Here is a 19,674-nt window from a genome sequence, read left to right on the forward strand (position 1 = left end):
AACTATGAAGACTGCTTTAGGAGACTTAGGAACAGTAGTAAAATGAACAACCTACTGGCTTTGGGAAGGGAAAATAGAATTTGCAGGCTCTAAGATGCCCACAAAGTCTATCAGAGCTAAAGAAGAGACTACTTGTCAATGGAGATTTCCACTTAAACCTTGTGGGATTTGAACCTGGGTCTCCCATATGGGAGAATCAGTGCTCTAACCACTAGACTACAAGGATGAGTTGAATCTGGGCCAGCAAAACCTGGTCCTGTGTATTGCTGCCTATGCTCAGACTGTTGGCTGGCTGGTACAGTCAGAGTCAATCCCACAAATACATGAAAACTATCAGATCTAAAGATTTGTTTGCTTCTTTCAAATCCCAAAGACACTGTTGGCATCTGCTGTATTTTTTGCTAATTTTATGTCCAGGACTCTTTCTTAAATGGAAACTTACATGAATACATTTAGCTTGAAAGCATTAATGTTATGTCCAGTACTCTATCTTTAATTTGATCTCAAATGTCCAGCAGAAACCTTAAGCCCACATCAACTATGAAGACTGCTTTAGGATACTTAGGAACAGTAATAAAATGAACAGCCTATTGGCTTTGGGAAGGGAAAATAGAATTTGCAGGCTATAAGATGCCCACAAACTCTATCAGAGCTAAAGAAGTGACTACTGGTCAATGGAGATTTCCACTTAAACCTTGTGGGATTTGAACCTGGGTCTCCCATATGGGAGAATCAGTGCTCTAACCACTAGACTACAAGGATGAGTTGAAGCTGGGCCAGCAAAACCTGGTCCTGTGTATTGCTGCCTATGCTCAGACTGTTGGCTGGCTGGTACAGTCAGAGTCAATCCCACAAATACATGAAAACTATCAGATCTAAAGAAGACTTGTTTGCTTCTTTCAAAACCCAAAGACACTGTTGGCATCTGCTGTATTTTTTGCTAATTTTATGTCCAGGACTCTTTCTTAAATGGAAACTTACATGAATACATTTAGCTTGAAAGCATTAATGTTATGTCCAGTACTCTATCTTAAATTTGATCTCAAATGTCCAGCAGAAACCTTAAGCCCACATCAACTATGAAGACTGCTTTAGGAGACTTAGGAACAGTAGTAAAATGAACAACCTACTGGCTTTGGGAAGGGAAAATAGAATTTGCAGGCTCTAAGATGCCCACAAAGTCTATCAGAGCTAAAGAAGTGACTACTGGTCAATGGAGATTTCCACTTAAACCTTGTGGGATTTGAACCTGGGTCTCCCATATGGGAGAATCAGTGCTCTAACCACTAGACTACAAGGATGAGTTGAAGCTGGGCCAGCAAAACCTGGTCCTGTGTATTGCTGCCTATGCTCAGACTGTTGGCTGGCTGGTACAGTCAGAGTCAATCCCACAAATACATGAAAACTATCAGATCTAAAGAAGACTTGTTTGCTTCTTTCAAAACCCAAAGACACTGTTGGCATCTGCTGTATTTTTTGCTAATTGTATGTCCTGGACTCTTTCTTAAATTGAAACTTACATGAATACATTTTGCTTGAAAACACTAAATGTTATGTCCAGTACTCTATCTTAAATTTTATCTCAAACGTCCAGCAGAAACCTTAAGCCCACATCAACTATGAAGACTGCTTTAGGAGACTTAGGAACAGTAGTAAAATGAACAACCTACTGGCTTTGGGAAGGGAAAATAGAATTTGCAGGCTCTAAGATGCCCACAAAGTCTATCAGAGCTAAAGAAGAGACTACTTGTCAATGGAGATTTCCACTTAAACCTTGTGGGATTTGAACCTGGGTCTCCCATATGGGAGAATCAGTGCTCTAACCACTAGACTACAAGGATGAGTTGAATCTGGGCCAGCAAAACCTGGTCCTGTGTATTGCTGCCTATGCTCAGACTGTTGGCTGGCTGGTACAGTCAGAGTCAATCCCACAAATACATGAAACTATCAGATCTAAAGAAGATTTGTTTGTTTCTTTCAAAACCCAAAAACACTGTTGGCATCTGATGTATTTTTTGTTAATTGTATGTCCAGGACATTTTCTTCAATTGAAACGTACATGAACATTTAACTTGAAAGCACTAAATGTTATGTCCAGTACTCTATCTTAAATTTTATCTCAAACGTCCAGCAGAAACCTTAAGCCCACATCAACTATGAAGACTGCTTTAGGAGACTTAGGAACAGTAGTAAAATGAACAACCTACTGGCTTTGGGAAGCGAAAATAGAATTTGCAGGCTATAAGATGCCCACAAACTCTATCAGAGCTAAAGAAGTGACTACTGGTCAATGGAGATTTCCACTTAAACCTTGTGGGATTTGAACCTGGGTCTCCCATATGGGAGAATCAGTGCTCTAACCACTAGACTACAAGGATGAGTTGAAGCTGGGCCAGCAAAACCTGGTCCTGTGTATTGCTGCCTATGCTCAGACTGTTGGCTGGCTGGTACAGTCAGAGTCAATCCCACAAATACATGAAACTATCAGATCTAAAGAAGATTTGTTTGTTTCTTTCAAAACCCAAAACACTGTTGGCATCTGATGTATTTTTTGTTACTTGTATGTCCAGGACATTTTCTTCAATTGAAACGTACATGAACATTTAACTTGAAAGCACTAAATGTTATGTCCAGTACTCTATCTTAAATTTTATCTCAAACGTCCAGCAGAAACCTTAAGCCCACATCAACTATGAAGACTGCTTTAGGAGACTTAGGAACAGTAGTAAAATGAACAACCTACTGGCTTTGGGAAGCGAAAATAGAATTTGCAGGCTATAAGATGCCCACAAACTCTATCAGAGCTAAAGAAGTGACTAAATGGGATTTGAACCTGGGTCTCCCATATGGGAGAATCAGTGCTCTAACCACTAGACTACAATGAGTTGAAGCTGGGCCAGCAAAACCTGGTCCTGTGTATTGTTGCCTATGCTCAGACTGTGGCTGGCTGCTTTAGGAGACTAGGAACAGTAATAAAATGAACAGCCTATTGGCGAAAATAGAATTTGCAGGCTATAAGATGCCCACAAACTCTATCAGAGCTAAAGAAGTGACTACTGGTCAATGGAGATTTCCACTTAAACCTTGTGGGATTTGAACCTGGGTCTCCCATATGGGAGAATCAGTGCTCTAACCACTAGACTACAAGGATGAGTTGAAGCTGGGCCAGCAAAACCTGGTCCTGTGTATTGCTGCCTATGCTCAGACTGTTGGCTGGCTGGTACAGTCAGAGTCAATCCCACAAATACATGAAAACTATCAGATCTAAAGATTTGTTTGCTTCTTTCAAATCCCAAAGACACTGTTGGCATCTGCTGTATTTTTTGCTAATTTTATGTCCAGGACTCTTTCTTAAATGGAAACTTACATGAATACATTTAGCTTGAAAGCATTAATGTTATGTCCAGTACTCTATCTTTAATTTGATCTCAAATGACCAGCAGAAACCTTAAGCCCACATCAACTATGAAGACTGCTTTAGGATACTTAGGAACAGTAATAAAATGAACAGCCTATTGGCTTTGGGAAGGGAAAATAGAATTTGCAGGCTATAAGATGCCCACAAACTCTATCAGAGCTAAAGAAGTGACTACTGGTCAATGGAGATTTCCACTTAAACCTTGTGGGATTTGAACCTGGGTCTCCCATATGGGAGAATCAGTGCTCTAACCACTAGACTACAAGGATGAGTTGAAGCTGGGCCAGCAAAACCTGGTCCTGTGTATTGCTGCCTATGCTCAGACTGTTGGCTGGCTGGTACAGTCAGAGTCAATCCCACAAATACATGAAAACTATCAGATCTAAAGAAGACTTGTTTGCTTCTTTCAAAACCCAAAGACACTGTTGGCATCTGCTGTATTTTTTGCTAATTGTATGTCCAGGACTCTTTCTTAAATTGGAAACTTACATGAATACATTTTAGCTTGAAAAGCACTAAATGTTATGTCCAGTACTCTATCTTTAATTTGATCTCAAATGTCCAGCAGAAACCTTAAGCCCACATCAACTATGAAGACTGCTTTAGGAGACTTAGGAACAGTAATAAAATGAACAGCCTACTGGCTTTGGGAAGGGAAAACTAGAATTTGCAGGCTATAAGATGCCCACAAACTCTATCAGGGCTAAAGAAGTGACTACTGGTCAATGGAGATTTCCACTTAAACCTTGTGGGATTTGAACCTGGGTCTCCCATATGGGAGAATCAGTGCTCTAACCACTAGACTACAAGGATGAGTTGAAGCTGGGCCAGCAAAACCTTGTCCTGTGTATTGCTGCCTATGCTCAGACTGTTGGCTGGCTTGTACAGTCAGAGTCAATCCCACAAATACATGAAAACTATCAGATCTAAAGAAGACTTGTTTGCTTCTTTCAAAACCCAAAGACACTGTTGGCATCTGCTGTATTTTTTGCTAATTGTATGTCCAGGACTCTTTCTTAAATTGAAACTTACATGAATACATTTTGCTTGAAAACACTAAATGTTATGTCCAGTACTCTATCTTTAATTTGATCTCAAATGTCCAGCAGAAACCTTAAGCCCACATCAACTATGAAGACTGCTTTAGGAGACTTAGGAACAGTAATAAAATGAACAGCCTACTGGCTTTGGGAAGGGAAAACTGAATTTGCAGGCTATAAGATGCCCACAAACTCTATCAGGGCTAAAGAAGTGACTACTGGTCAATGGAGATTTCCACTTAAACCTTGTGGGATTTGAACCTGGGTCTCCCATATGGGAGAATCAGTGCTCTAACCACTAGACTACAAGGATGAGTTGAAGCTGGGCCAGCAAAACCTGGTCCTGTGTATTGCTGCCTATGCTCAGACTGTTGGCTGGCTGGTACAGTCAGAGTCAATCCCACAAATACATGAAAACTATCAGATCTAAAGAAGACTTGTTTGCTTCTTTCAAAACCCAAAGACACTGTTGGCATCTGCTGTATTTTTTGCTAATTTTATGTCCAGGACTCTTTCTTAAATGGAAACTTACATGAATACATTTAGCTTGAAAGCATTAATGTTATGTCCAGTACTCTATCTTAAATTTGATCTCAAATGTCCAGCAGAAACCTTAAGCCCACATCAACTATGAAGACTGCTTTAGGAGACTTAGGAACAGTAGTAAAATGAACAACCTACTGGCTTTGGGAAGGGAAAATAGAATTTGCAGGCTCTAAGATGCCCACAAAGTCTATCAGAGCTAAAGAAGTGACTACTGGTCAATGGAGATTTCCACTTAAACCTTGTGGGATTTGAACCTGGGTCTCCCATATGGGAGAATCAGTGCTCTAACCACTAGACTACAAGGATGAGTTGAAGCTGGGCCAGCAAAACCTGGTCCTGTGTATTGCTGCCTATGCTCAGACTGTTGGCTGGCTGGTACAGTCAGAGTCAATCCCACAAATACATGAAAACTATCAGATCTAAAGAAGACTTGTTTGCTTCTTTCAAAACCCAAAGACACTGTTGGCATCTGCTGTATTTTTTGCTAATTGTATGTCCTGGACTCTTTCTTAAATTGAAACTTACATGAATACATTTTGCTTGAAAACACTAAATGTTATGTCCAGTACTCTATCTTAAATTTTATCTCAAACGTCCAGCAGAAACCTTAAGCCCACATCAACTATGAAGACTGCTTTAGGAGACTTAGGAACAGTAGTAAAATGAACAACCTACTGGCTTTGGGAAGGGAAAATAGAATTTGCAGGCTCTAAGATGCCCACAAAGTCTATCAGAGCTAAAGAAGAGACTACTTGTCAATGGAGATTTCCACTTAAACCTTGTGGGATTTGAACCTGGGTCTCCCATATGGGAGAATCAGTGCTCTAACCACTAGACTACAAGGATGAGTTGAAGCTGGGCCAGCAAAACCTGGTCCTGTGTATTGCTGCCTATGCTCAGACTGTTGGCTGGCTGGTACAGTCAGAGTCAATCCCACAAATACATGAAAACTATCAGATCTAAAGAAGACTTGTTTGCTTCTTTCAAAACCCAAAGACACTGTTGGCATCTGCTGTATTTTTTGCTAATTTTATGTCCAGGACTCTTTCTTAAATGGAAACTTACATGAATACATTTAGCTTGAAAGCATTAATGTTATGTCCAGTACTCTATCTTAAATTTGATCTCAAATGTCCAGCAGAAACCTTAAGCCCACATCAACTATGAAGACTGCTTTAGGAGACTTAGGAACAGTAGTAAAATGAACAACCTACTGGCTTTGGGAAGGGAAAATAGAATTTGCAGGCTCTAAGATGCCCACAAAGTCTATCAGAGCTAAAGAAGTGACTACTGGTCAATGGAGATTTCCACTTAAACCTTGTGGGATTTGAACCTGGGTCTCCCATATGGGAGAATCAGTGCTCTAACCACTAGACTACAAGGATGAGTTGAAGCTGGGCCAGCAAAACCTGGTCCTGTGTATTGCTGCCTATGCTCAGACTGTTGGCTGGCTGGTACAGTCAGAGTCAATCCCACAAATACATGAAAACTATCAGATCTAAAGAAGACTTGTTTGCTTCTTTCAAAACCCAAAGACACTGTTGGCATCTGCTGTATTTTTTGCTAATTGTATGTCCTGGACTCTTTCTTAAATTGAAACTTACATGAATACATTTTGCTTGAAAACACTAAATGTTATGTCCAGTACTCTATCTTAAATTTTATCTCAAACGTCCAGCAGAAACCTTAAGCCCACATCAACTATGAAGACTGCTTTAGGAGACTTAGGAACAGTAGTAAAATGAACAACCTACTGGCTTTGGGAAGGGAAAATAGAATTTGCAGGCTCTAAGATGCCCACAAAGTCTATCAGAGCTAAAGAAGAGACTACTTGTCAATGGAGATTTCCACTTAAACCTTGTGGGATTTGAACCTGGGTCTCCCATATGGGAGAATCAGTGCTCTAACCACTAGACTACAAGGATGAGTTGAAGCTGGGCCAGCAAAACCTTGGTCCTGTGTATTGCTGCCTATGCTCAGACTGTTGGCTGGCTTGGTACAGTCAGAGTCAATCCCACAAATACATGAAAACTATCAGATCTAAAGAAGACTTGTTTGCTTCTTTCAAAACCCAAAGACACTGTTGGCATCTGCTGTATTTTTTGCTAATTTTATGTCCAGGACTCTTTCTTAAATGGAAACTTACATGAATACATTTAGCTTGAAAGCATTAATGTTATGTCCAGTACTCTATCTTAAATTTGATCTCAAATGTCCAGCAGAAACCTTAAGCCCACATCAACTATGAAGACTGCTTTAGGAGACTTAGGAACAGTAGTAAAATGAACAACCTACTGGCTTTGGGAAGGGAAAATAGAATTTGCAGGCTCTAAGATGCCCACAAATCTATCAGAGCTAAAGAAGTGACTACTGGTCAATGGAGATTTCCACTTAAACCTTGTGGGATTTGAACCTGGGTCTCCCATATGGGAGAATCAGTGCTCTAACCACTAGACTACAAGGATGAGTTGAAGCTGGGCCAGCAAAACCTGGTCCTGTGTATTGCTGCCTATGCTCAGACTGTTGGCTGGCTGGTACAGTCAGAGTCAATCCCACAAATACATGAAAACTATCAGATCTAAAGAAGACTTGTTTGCTTCTTTCAAAACCCAAAGACACTGTTGGCATCTGCTGTATTTTTTGCTAATTTTATGTCCAGGACTCTTTCTTAAATGGAAACTTACATGAATACATTTAGCTTGAAAGCATTAATGTTATGTCCAGTACTCTATCTTAAATTTGATCTCAAATGTCCAGCAGAAACCTTAAGCCCACATCAACTATGAAGACTGCTTTAGGAGACTTAGGAACAGTAGTAAAATGAACAACCTACTGGCTTTGGGAAGGGAAAATAGAATTTGCAGGCTCTAAGATGCCCACAAAGTCTATCAGAGCTAAAGAAGTGACTACTGGTCAATGGAGATTTCCACTTAAACCTTGTGGGATTTGAACCTGGGTCTCCCATATGGGAGAATCAGTGCTCTAACCACTAGACTACAAGGATGAGTTGAAGCTGGGCCAGCAAAACCTGGTCCTGTGTATTGCTGCCTATGCTCAGACTGTTGGCTGGCTGGTACAGTCAGAGTCAATCCCACAAATACATGAAAACTATCAGATCTAAAGAAGACTTGTTTGCTTCTTTCAAAACCCAAAGACACTGTTGGCATCTGCTGTATTTTTTGCTAATTGTATGTCCTGGACTCTTTCTTAAATTGAAACTTACATGAATACATTTTGCTTGAAAACACTAAATGTTATGTCCAGTACTCTATCTTAAATTTTATCTCAAACGTCCAGCAGAAACCTTAAGCCCACATCAACTATGAAGACTGCTTTAGGAGACTTAGGAACAGTAGTAAAATGAACAACCTACTGGCTTTGGGAAGGGAAAATAGAATTTGCAGGCTCTAAGATGCCCACAAAGTCTATCAGAGCTAAAGAAGAGACTACTTGTCAATGGAGATTTCCACTTAAACCTTGTGGGATTTGAACCTGGGTCTCCCATATGGGAGAATCAGTGCTCTAACCACTAGACTACAAGGATGAGTTGAAGCTGGGCCAGCAAAACCTGGTCCTGTGTATTGCTGCCTATGCTCAGACTGTTGGCTGGCTGGTACAGTCAGAGTCAATCCCACAAATACATGAAAACTATCAGATCTAAAGAAGACTTGTTTGCTTCTTTCAAAACCCAAAGACACTGTTGGCATCTGCTGTATTTTTTGCTAATTGTATGTCCTGGACTCTTTCTTAAATTGAAACTTACATGAATACATTTTGCTTGAAAACACTAAATGTTATGTCCAGTACTCTATCTTAAATTTTATCTCAAACGTCCAGCAGAAACCTTAAGCCCACATCAACTATGAAGACTGCTTTAGGAGACTTAGGAACAGTAGTAAAATGAACAACCTACTGGCTTTGGGAAGGGAAAATAGAATTTGCAGGCTCTAAGATGCCCACAAAGTCTATCAGAGCTAAAGAAGAGACTACTTGTCAATGGAGATTTCCACTTAAACCTTGTGGGATTTGAACCTGGGTCTCCCATATGGGAGAATCAGTGCTCTAACCACTAGACTACAAGGATGAGTTGAATCTGGGCCAGCAAAACCTGGTCCTGTGTATTGCTGCCTATGCTCAGACTGTTGGCTGGCTGGTACAGTCAGAGTCAATCCCACAAATACATGAAAACTATCAGATCTAAAGAAGACTTGTTTGCTTCTTTCAAATCCCAAAGACACTGTTGGCATCTGCTGTATTTTTTGCTAATTTTATGTCCAGGACTCTTTCTTAAATGGAAACTTACATGAATACATTTAGCTTGAAAGCATTAATGTTATGTCCAGTACTCTATCTTTAATTTGATCTCAAATGTCCAGCAGAAACCTTAAGCCCACATCAACTATGAAGACTGCTTTAGGAGACTTAGGAACAGTAATAAAATGAACAGCCTATTGGCTTTGGGAAGGGAAAATAGAATTTGCAGGCTATAAGATGCCCACAAACTCTATCAGAGCTAAAGAAGTGACTACTGGTCAATGGAGATTTCCACTTAAACCTTGTGGGATTTGAACCTGGGTCTCCCATATGGGAGAATCAGTGCTCTAACCACTAGACTACAAGGATGAGTTGAAGCTGGGCCAGCAAAACCTGGTCCTGTGTATTGCTGCCTATGCTCAGACTGTTGGCTGGCTGGTACAGTCAGAGTCAATCCCACAAATACATGAAAACTATCAGATCTAAAGAAGACTTGTTTGCTTCTTTCAAAACCCAAAGACACTGTTGGCATCTGCTGTATTTTTTGCTAATTTTATGTCCAGGACTCTTTCTTAAATGGAAACTTACATGAATACATTTAGCTTGAAAGCATTAATGTTATGTCCAGTACTCTATCTTAAATTTGATCTCAAATGTCCAGCAGAAACCTTAAGCCCACATCAACTATGAAGACTGCTTTAGGAGACTTAGGAACAGTAGTAAAATGAACAACCTACTGGCTTTGGGAAGGGAAAATAGAATTTGCAGGCTCTAAGATGCCCACAAAGTCTATCAGAGCTAAAGAAGTGACTACTGGTCAATGGAGATTTCCACTTAAACCTTGTGGGATTTGAACCTGGGTCTCCCATATGGGAGAATCAGTGCTCTAACCACTAGACTACAAGGATGAGTTGAAGCTGGGCCAGCAAAACCTGGTCCTGTGTATTGCTGCCTATGCTCAGACTGTTGGCTGGCTGGTACAGTCAGAGTCAATCCCACAAATACATGAAACTATCAGATCTAAAGAAGATTTGTTTGTTTCTTTCAAAACCCAAAAACACTGTTGGCATCTGATGTATTTTTTGTTAATTGTATGTCCAGGACATTTTCTTCAATTGAAACGTACATGAACATTTAACTTGAAAGCACTAAATGTTATGTCCAGTACTCTATGTTAAATTTTATCTCAAACGTCCAGCAGAAACCTTAAGCCCACATCAACTATGAAGACTGCTTTAGGAGACTTAGGAACAGTAGTAAAATGAACAACCTACTGGCTTTGGGAAGCGCAAATAGAATTTGCAGGCTATAAGATGCCCACAAACTCTATCAGAGCTAAAGAAGTGACTACTGGTCAATGGAGATTTCCACTTAAACCTTGTGGGATTTGAACCTGGGTCTCCCATATGGGAGAATCAGTGCTCTAACCACTAGACTACAAGGATGAGTTGAAGCTGGGCCAGCAAAACCTGGTCCTGTGTATTGCTGCCTATGCTCAGACTGTTGGCTGGCTGGTACAGTCAGAGTCAATCCCACAAATACATGAAACTATCAGATCTAAAGAAGATTTGTTTGTTTCTTTCAAAACCCAAAAACACTGTTGGCATCTGATGTATTTTTTGTTACTTGTATGTCCAGGACATTTTCTTCAATTGAAACGTACATGAACATTTAACTTGAAAGCACTAAATGTTATGTCCAGTACTCTATCTTAAATTTTATCTCAAACGTCCAGCAGAAACCTTAAGCCCACATCAACTATGAAGACTGCTTTAGGAGACTTAGGAACAGTAGTAAAATGAACAACCTACTGGCTTTGGGAAGCGAAAATAGAATTTGCAGGCTATAAGATGCCCACAAACTCTATCAGAGCTAAAGAAGTGACTAATGGTCAATGGAAATTCCACTTAAACCTTGTGGGATTTGAACCTGGGTCTCCCATATGGGAGAATCAGTGCTCTAACCACTAGACTACAAGGATGAGTTGAAGCTGGGCCAGCAAAACCTGGTCCTGTGTATTGTTGCCTATGCTCAGACCTTTAGGAGACGTAGGAACAGTAATAAAATGAACAGCCTATTGGCGTTGGGAAGGGAAAATAGAATTTGCAGGCTATAAGATGCCCACAAACTCTATCAGAGCTAAATAAGTGACTACTGGTGAATGGAGATTTCCACTTAAACCTTGTGGGATTTGAACCTGGGTTTCCCATATGGGAGAATCAGTGCTCTAACCACTAGACTACAAGGATGAGTTGAAGCTGGGCCAGCAAAACCTGGTCCTGTGTATTGCTGCCTATGCTCAGACTGTTGGCTGGCTGGTACAGTCAGAGTCAATCCCACAAATACATGAAAACTATCAGATCTAAAGATTTGTTTGCTTCTTTCAAATCCCAAAGACACTGTTGGCATCTGCTGTATTTTTTGCTAATTTTATGTCCAGGACTCTTTCTTAAATGGAAACTTACATGAATACATTTAGCTTGAAAGCATTAATGTTATGTCCAGTACTCTATCTTTAATTTGATCTCAAATGACCAGCAGAAACCTTAAGCCCACATCAACTATGAAGACTGCTTTAGGATACTTAGGAACAGTAATAAAATGAACAGCCTATTGGCTTTGGGAAGGGAAAATAGAATTTGCAGGCTATAAGATGCCCACAAACTCTATCAGAGCTAAAGAAGTGACTACTGGTCAATGGAGATTTCCACTTAAACCTTGTGGGATTTGAACCTGGGTCTCCCATATGGGAGAATCAGTGCTCTAACCACTAGACTACAAGGATGAGTTGAAGCTGGGCCAGCAAAACCTGGTCCTGTGTATTGCTGCCTATGCTCAGACTGTTGGCTGGCTGGTACAGTCAGAGTCAATCCCACAAATACATGAAAACTATCAGATCTAAAGATTTGTTTGCTTCTTTCAAAACCCAAAGACACTGTTGGCATCTGCTGTATTTTTTGCTAATTGTATGTCCAGGACTCTTTCTTAAATGGAAACTTACATGAATACATTTAGCTTGAAAGCATTAATGTTATGTCCAGTACTCTATCTTTAATTTGATCTCAAATGTCCAGCAGAAACCTTAAGCCCACATCAACTATGAAGACTGCTTTAGGAGACTTAGGAACAGTAATAAAATGAACAGCCTATTGGCTTTGGGAAGGGAAAATAGAATTTGCAGGCTATAAGATGCCCACAAACTCTATCAGAGCTAAAGAAGTGACTACTGGTCAATGGAGATTTCCACTTAAACCTTGTGGGATTTGAACCTGGGTCTCCCATATGGGAGAATCAGTGCTCTAACCACTAGACTACAAGGATGAGTTGAAGCTGGGCCAGCAAAACCTGGTCCTGTGTATTGCTGCCTATGCTCAGACTGTTGGCTGGCTGGTACAGTCAGAGTCAATCCCACAAATACATGAAAACTATCAGATCTAAAGAAGACTTGTTTGCTTCTTTCAAAACCCAAAGACACTGTTGGCATCTGCTGTATTTTTTGCTAATTGTATGTCCAGGACTCTTTCTTAAATTGAAACTTACATGAATACATTTTGCTTGAAAACACTAAATGTTATGTCCAGTACTCTATCTTTAATTTGATCTCAAATGTCCAGCAGAAACCTTAAGCCCACATCAACTATGAAGACTGCTTTAGGAGACTTAGGAACAGTAATAAAATGAACAGCCTACTGGCTTTGGGAAGGGAAAACTGAATTTGCAGGCTATAAGATGCCCACAAACTCTATCAGGGCTAAAGAAGTGACTACTGGTCAATGGAGATTTCCACTTAAACCTTGTGGGATTTGAACCTGGGTCTCCCATATGGGAGAATCAGTGCTCTAACCACTAGACTACAAGGATGAGTTGAAGCTGGGCCAGCAAAACCTTGTCTTGTGTTTTGCTGCCTATGCTCAGACTGTTGGCTGGCTTGTACAGTCAGAGTCAATCCCACAAATACATGAAAACTATCAGATCTAAAGAAGACTTGTTTGCTTCTTTCAAAACCCAAAGACACTGTTGGCATCTGCTGTATTTTTTGCTAATTTTATGTCCAGGACTCTTTCTTAAATGGAAACTTACATGAATACATTTAGCTTGAAAGCATTAATGTTATGTCCAGTACTCTATCTTAAATTTGATCTCAAATGTCCAGCAGAAACCTTAAGCCCACATCAACTATGAAGACTGCTTTAGGAGACTTAGGAACAGTAGTAAAATGAACAACCTACTGGCTTTGGGAAGGGAAAATAGAATTTGCAGGCTCTAAGATGCCCACAAAGTCTATCAGAGCTAAAGAAGTGACTACTGGTCAATGGAGATTTCCACTTAAACCTTGTGGGATTTGAACCTGGGTCTCCCATATGGGAGAATCAGTGCTCTAACCACTAGACTACAAGGATGAGTTGAAGCTGGGCCAGCAAAACCTGGTCCTGTGTATTGCTGCCTATGCTCAGACTGTTGGCTGGCTGGTACAGTCAGAGTCAATCCCACAAATACATGAAAACTATCAGATCTAAAGAAGACTTGTTTGCTTCTTTCAAAACCCAAAGACACTGTTGGCATCTGCTGTATTTTTTGCTAATTGTATGTCCTGGACTCTTTCTTAAATTGAAACTTACATGAATACATTTTGCTTGAAAACACTAAATGTTATGTCCAGTACTCTATCTTAAATTTTATCTCAAACGTCCAGCAGAAACCTTAAGCCCACATCAACTATGAAGACTGCTTTAGGAGACTTAGGAACAGTAGTAAAATGAACAACCTACTGGCTTTGGGAAGGGAAAATAGAATTTGCAGGCTCTAAGATGCCCACAAAGTCTATCAGAGCTAAAGAAGAGACTACTTGTCAATGGAGATTTCCACTTAAACCTTGTGGGATTTGAACCTGGGTCTCCCATATGGGAGAATCAGTGCTCTAACCACTAGACTACAAGGATGAGTTGAAGCTGGGCCAGCAAAACCTGGTCCTGTGTATTGCTGCCTATGCTCAGACTGTTGGCTGGCTGGTACAGTCAGAGTCAATCCCACAAATACATGAAAACTATCAGATCTAAAGAAGACTTGTTTGCTTCTTTCAAAACCCAAAGACACTGTTGGCATCTGCTGTATTTTTTGCTAATTTTATGTCCAGGACTCTTTCTTAAATGGAAACTTACATGAATACATTTAGCTTGAAAGCATTAATGTTATGTCCAGTACTCTATCTTAAATTTGATCTCAAATGTCCAGCAGAAACCTTAAGCCCACATCAACTATGAAGACTGCTTTAGGAGACTTAGGAACAGTAGTAAAATGAACAACCTACTGGCTTTGGGAAGGGAAAATAGAATTTGCAGGCTCTAAGATGCCCACAAAGTCTATCAGAGCTAAAGAAGTGACTACTGGTCAATGGAGATTTCCACTTAAACCTTGTGGGATTTGAACCTGGGTCTCCCATATGGGAGAATCAGTGCTCTAACCACTAGACTACAAGGATGAGTTGAAGCTGGGCCAGCAAAACCTGGTCCTGTGTATTGCTGCCTATGCTCAGACTGTTGGCTGGCTGGTACAGTCAGAGTCAATCCCACAAATACATGAAAACTATCAGATCTAAAGAAGACTTGTTTGCTTCTTTCAAAACCCAAAGACACTGTTGGCATCTGCTGTATTTTTTGCTAATTGTATGTCCTGGACTCTTTCTTAAATTGAAACTTACATGAATACATTTTGCTTGAAAACACTAAATGTTATGTCCAGTACTCTATCTTAAATTTTATCTCAAACGTCCAGCAGAAACCTTAAGCCCACATCAACTATGAAGACTGCTTTAGGAGACTTAGGAACAGTAGTAAAATGAACAACCTACTGGCTTTGGGAAGGGAAAATAGAATTTGCAGGCTCTAAGATGCCCACAAAGTCTATCAGAGCTAAAGAAGAGACTACTTGTCAATGGAGATTTCCACTTAAACCTTGTGGGATTTGAACCTGGGTCTCCCATATGGGAGAATCAGTGCTCTAACCACTAGACTACAAGGATGAGTTGAATCTGGGCCAGCAAAACCTGGTCCTGTGTATTGCTGCCTATGCTCAGACTGTTGGCTGGCTGGTACAGTCAGAGTCAATCCCACAAATACATGAAACTATCAGATCTAAAGAAGATTTATTTGTTTCTTTCAAAACCCAAAAACACTGTTGGCATCTGATGTATTTTTTGTTAATTGTATGTCCAGGACATTTTCTTCAATTGAAACGTACATGAACATTTAACTTGAAAGCACTAAATGTTATGTCCAGTACTCTATGTTAAATTTTATCTCAAACGTCCAGCAGAAACCTTAAGCCCACATCAACTATGAAGACTGCTTTAGGAGACTTAGGAACAGTAGTAAAATGAACAACCTACTGGCTTTGGGAAGCGCAAATAGAATTTGCATGCTATAAGATGCCCACAAACTCTATCAGAGCTAAAGAAATGACTACTGGTCAATTGAGATTTCCACTTAAACCTTGTGGGATTTGAACCTGGGTCTCCCATATGGGAGAATCAGTGCTCTAACCACTAGACTACAAGGATGAGTTGAAGCTGGGCCAGCAAAACCTGGTCCTGTGTATTGCTGCCTATGCTCAGACTGTTGGCTGGCTGCTTTAGGAGACTTAGGAACAGTAATAAAATGAACAGCCTATTGGCTTTGGGAAGGGAAAATAGAATTTGCAGGCTATAAGATGCCCACAAACTCTATCAGAGCTAAAGAAGTGACTACTGGTCAATGGAGATTTCCACTTAAACCTTGTGGGATTTGAACCTGGGTCTCCCATATGGGAGAATCAGTGCTCTAACCACTAGACTACAAGGATGAGTTGAAGCTGGGCCAGCAAAACCTGGTCCTGTGTATTGCTGCCTATGCTCAGACTGTTGGCTGGCTGGTACAGTCAGAGTCAATCCCACAAATACATGAAAACTATCAGATCTAAAGATTTGTTTGCTTCTTTCAAAACCCAAAGACACTGTTGGCATCTGCTGTATTTTTTGCTAATTTTATGTCCAGGACTCTTTCTTAAATGGAAACTTACATGAATACATTTAGCTTGAAAGCTTTAATGTTATGTCCAGTACTCTATCTTAAATTTGATCTCAAATGTCCAGCAGAAACCTTAAGCCCACATCAACTATGAAGACTGCTTTAGGAGACTTAGGAACAGTAGTAAAATGAACAATCTACTGGCTTTGGGAAGGGAAAATAGAATTTGCAGGCTCTAAGATGCCCACAAAGTCTATCAGAGCTAAAGAAGTGACTACTGGTCAATGGAGATTTCCACTTAAACCTTGTGGGATTTGAACCTGGGTCTCCCATATGGGAGAATCAGTGCTCTAACCACTAGACTACAAGGATGAGTTGAAGCTGGGCCAGCAAAACCTGGTCCTGTGTATTGCTGCCTATGCTCAGACTGTTGGCTGGCTGGTACAGTCAGAGTCAATCCCACAAATACATGAAAACTATCAGATCTAAAGAAGACTTGTTTGCTTCTTTCAAAACCCAAAGACACTGTTGGCATCTGCTGTATTTTTTGCTAATTGTATGTCCTGGACTCTTTCTTAAATTGAAACTTACATGAATACATTTTGCTTGAAAACACTAAATGTTATGTCCAGTACTCTATCTTAAATTTTATCTCAAACGTCCAGCAGAAACCTTAAGCCCACATCAACTATGAAGACTGCTTTAGGAGACTTAGGAACAGTAGTAAAATGAACAACCTACTGGCTTTGGGAAGGGAAAATAGAATTTGCAGGCTCTAAGATGCCCACAAAGTCTATCAGAGCTAAAGAAGAGACTACTTGTCAATGGAGATTTCCACTTAAACCTTGTGGGATTTGAACCTGGGTCTCCCATATGGGAGAATCAGTGCTCTAACCACTAGACTACAAGGATGAGTTGAAGCTGGGCCAGCAAAACCTGGTCCTGTGTATTGCTGCCTATGCTCAGACTGTTGGCTGGCTGGTACAGTCAGAGTCAATCCCACAAATACATGAAAACTATCAGATCTAAAGAAGACTTGTTTGCTTCTTTCAAAACCCAAAGACACTGTTGGCATCTGCTGTATTTTTTGCTAATTGTATGTCCTGGACTCTTTCTTAAATTGAAACTTACATGAATACATTTTGCTTGAAAACACTAAATGTTATGTCCAGTACTCTATCTTAAATTTTATCTCAAACGTCCAGCAGAAACCTTAAGCCCACATCAACTATGAAGACTGCTTTAGGAGACTTAGGAACAGTAGTAAAATGAACAACCTACTGGCTTTGGGAAGGGAAAATAGAATTTGCAGGCTCTAAGATGCCCACAAAGTCTATCAGAGCTAAAGAAGAGACTACTTGTCAATGGAGATTTCCACTTAAACCTTGTGGGATTTGAACCTGGGTCTCCCATATGGGAGAATCAGTGCTCTAACCACTAGACTACAAGGATGAGTTGAATCTGGGCCAGCAAAACCTGGTCCTGTGTATTGCTGCCTATGCTCAGACTGTTGGCTGGCTGGTACAGTCAGAGTCAATCCCACAAATACATGAAAACTATCAGATCTAAAGAAGATTTGTTTGCTTCTTTCAAATCCCAAAGACACTGTTGGCATCTGCTGTATTTTTTGCTAATTTTATGTCCAGGACTCTTTCTTAAATGGAAACTTACATGAATACATTTAGCTTGAAAGCATTAATGTTATGTCCAGTACTCTATCTTTAATTTGATCTCAAATGTCCAGCAGAAACCTTAAGCCCACATCAACTATGAAGACTGCTTTAGGATACTTAGGAACAGTAATAAAATGAACAGCCTATTGGCTTTGGGAAGGGAAAATAGAATTTGCAGGCTATAAGATGCCCACAAACTCTATCAGAGCTAAAGAAGTGACTACTGGTCAATGGAGATTTCCACTTAAACCTTGTGGGATTTGAACCTGGGTCTCCCATATGGGAGAATCAGTGCTCTAACCACTAGACTACAAGGATGAGTTGAAGCTGGGCCAGCAAAACCTGGTCCTGTGTATTGATGCCTATGCTCAGACTGTTGGCTGGCTGGTACAGTCAGAGTCAATCCCACAAATACATGAAAACTATCAGATCTAAAGAAGACTTGTTTGCTTCTTTCAAAACCCAAAGACACTGTTGGCATCTGCTGTATTTTTTGCTAATTTTATGTCCAGGACTCTTTCTTAAATGGAAACTTACATGAATACATTTAGCTTGAAAGCATTAATGTTATGTCCAGTACTCTATCTTAAATTTGATCTCAAATGTCCAGCAGAAACCTTAAGCCCACATCAACTATGAAGACTGCTTTAGGAGACTTAGGAACAGTAGTAAAATGAACAACCTACTGGCTTTGGGAAGGGAAAATAGAATTTGCAGGCTCTAAGATGCCCACAAAGTCTATCAGAGCTAAAGAAGTGACTACTGGTCAATGGAGATTTCCACTTAAACCTTGTGGGATTTGAACCTGGGTCTCCCATATGGGAGAATCAGTGCTCTAACCACTAGACTACAAGGATGAGTTGAAGCTGGGCCAGCAAAACCTGGTCCTGTGTATTGCTGCCTATGCTCAGACTGTTGGCTGGCTGGTACAGTCAGAGTCAATCCCACAAATACATGAAACTATCAGATCTAAAGAAGATTTGTTTGTTTCTTTCAAAACCCAAAAACACTGTTGGCATCTGATGTATTTTTTGTTAATTGTATGTCCAGGACATTTTCTTCAATTGAAACGTACATGAACATTTAACTTGAAAGCACTAAATGTTATGTCCAGTACTCTATGTTAAATTTTATCTCAAACGTCCTGCAGAAACCTTAAGCCCACATCAACTATGAAGACTGCTTTAGGAGACTTAGGAACAGTAGTAAAATGAACAACCTACTGGCTTTGGGAAGCGCAAATAGAATTTGCAGGCTATAAGATGCCCACAAACTCTATCAGAGCTAAAGAAATGACTACTGGTCAATGGAGATTTCCACTTAAACCTTGTGGGATTTGAACCTGGGTCTCCCATATGGGAGAATCAGTGCTCTAACCACTAGACTACAAGGATGAGTTGAAGCTGGGCCAGCAAAACCTGGTCCTGTGTATTGCTGCCTATGCTCAGACTGTTGGCTGGCTGCTTTAGGAGACTTAGGAACAGTAATAAAATGAACAGCCTATTGGCTTTGGGAAGGGAAAATAGAATTTGCAGGCTATAAGATGCCCACAAACTCTATCAGAGCTAAAGAAGTGACTACTGGTCAATGGAGATTTCCACTTAAACCTTGTGGGATTTGAACCTGGGTCTCCCATATGGGAGAATCAGTGCTCTAACCACTAGACTACAAGGATGAGTTGAAGCTGGGCCAGCAAAACCTGGTCCTGTGTATTGCTGCCTATGCTCAGACTGTTGGCTGGC

Source organism: Misgurnus anguillicaudatus, chromosome 24 (genome assembly GCF_027580225.2).
Source record: "Misgurnus anguillicaudatus chromosome 24, ASM2758022v2, whole genome shotgun sequence".
In the NCBI taxonomy this organism is placed as follows: Eukaryota; Metazoa; Chordata; class Actinopteri; order Cypriniformes; family Cobitidae; genus Misgurnus; species Misgurnus anguillicaudatus.